This window comes from Neomonachus schauinslandi, chromosome 1 (assembly GCF_002201575.2).
Source record: "Neomonachus schauinslandi chromosome 1, ASM220157v2, whole genome shotgun sequence".
Classification (NCBI taxonomy): domain Eukaryota; kingdom Metazoa; phylum Chordata; class Mammalia; order Carnivora; family Phocidae; genus Neomonachus; species Neomonachus schauinslandi.
In genome coordinates this window covers 162,051,464-162,053,397 of record NC_058403.1, presented here as the reverse complement: position 1 = coordinate 162,053,397, position 1,934 = coordinate 162,051,464, and positions in this window count along the sequence as shown.

Here is a 1,934-nt window from a genome sequence, read left to right as displayed (position 1 = left end):
TGTTTCACTGAGCCCCTAGGATGATCCTGAAGCATGCTAAAGTTTAAAAACTCCTGCGTGATAGGACCAAGTCCATACTTCCTTAGCACAGCATTCAAGTCTCTTCCTGTGCTGGTCCCAGGCTACTCTTCTAGCCTCCTCTCCGAACACTCCTGAAAACACTTTATGCTCCAGCACCATCAGACTTTACTTTCTGTCTTAAACGTGACAGGCCCTCTTATGCCTTAGTACGTGCAGTGCATTTCCCTCTACTGGGCATTTCTTCAATAAGTCTCTTCCTCTGTGAGGCTTTCCCTGATTGCTTCAAGGCTGGATGTGTGGCTCTGCAGCCTCTGTGTCATATTTCTCTTACATATACAGGGGTTTATCACACTGTATTGTCTCTCACTAGTTACTGAGACCGCTAGTTACCAATCATTATCCAGGTTCTCCCTGCCCCAGCAAGAGAATGCTGATTTCCCAGCTCCCTTGCAAGACAGGAGTGGTCAATGAGATGCAAACAGAAGCTGATGGGTTTTGGGGGTGCTTGATGATTCAGCTGGCAGGTACTCTGCTGCTCTCCTCTCCTTCCTCCTTATACGAGCCAAGCTGCATTGCCCACCTTGCAACCATGGGTAAGCCTGAGGCTGGGGGGACCATGCTAAGGATGGCAGAGAAAAAAACATAGCAGGAGCCTGGGACGTTGGTGACATTGTGAGGCCACTGCACCATCTCTGGACCTTTGTCCCCTGGCTTTAGGTTACATGATATTCAAATAAATCCCTTTCTTCCCTTCCCCTTTTCCTTCCTTCCTTCCTCCCTCCCTCCCTCCCTCCCTTCCTTCCTCTCTCTCCCTCCCTCTCTCCCTCTCTCTCTTTCTTTCTCTCTCTCTTCCTCTCTTTCTTTCTTTCTTTTCTTTCTTTCTTTTAATAAATCCCTTTCTTATTGGAGCCACGTTCCCCCCTCCCTGAGAATCTAACAACACAGTGCCTCAAAGGCAGGACTGTCTTTTACTCATTGCTGAATCTATGTGCCTGGCACAGAGCCTAGCAGATGCTTAATAAATACTTGAGGAAGGAATGAAAGAACAAATCCTTATTCTTTCTGTTGCAGAAGGAATCGGAGCTTGCATATCGGGCCTAAAATTGCCTTCTTGGAAACTCTGGTAAACCACATCAGGTTAAAAATAAAGACAGATCTTTTAAATTTTATTTTAAATTAAAATGTCACAGTTGTAACTGAAACCAGGATAACATTATCCTACCACTGGACAGAAAATAGGTGCTAAATGAAGACATGTGTCACTCCTGCTTAAAATCCCACAACAGTTCCCCATGGCTCTTAAAGTCTTAAGTTCCTAGCGTTTTCTGTTTTTTCACTGTTTTTAAAAATTTTTTATAGTGATAACTGTAGATTTACATGTAATTATAATAAATAATAGAGATCCCATGTACCCTTTGTCTAGTTTTCTCCAATGCAAACTATAGTACAATATCATAACCAGAAAACTGACATTGATACAATCCACCAATCTGATTCAGTTCCCAGTTTTTGCTTGTATTCATTTGTGTGTGTATGTGCACGCATATGTGTGTGTTTAATTCTTTACCATTTTATCATGTGTAGGTATCCACATATCCACCTCCACGGTCAAGACACAGAATATTTCCATCACCACAAGGATCCTCTGCATTGCTCTTTTATACCCACACTTACCTCCTTCCTGCTGTGCCCTCTCCCCCCATCCCTGACCCTGGCAACCGCCAAGCTAGTCACCATTTCTAAAATTTGTCATTTTAAAATGTTCTATAAATGGGGCGCCTGGGTGGCTCAGTTGGTTAAGCGACTGCCTTCGGCTCAGGTCATGATCCTGGAGTCCCTGGATTGAGTCCCGCATCGGGCTCCCTGCTCAGCAGGGAGTCTGCTTCTCCCTCTCCCACTCCCCCTGCTTGTGT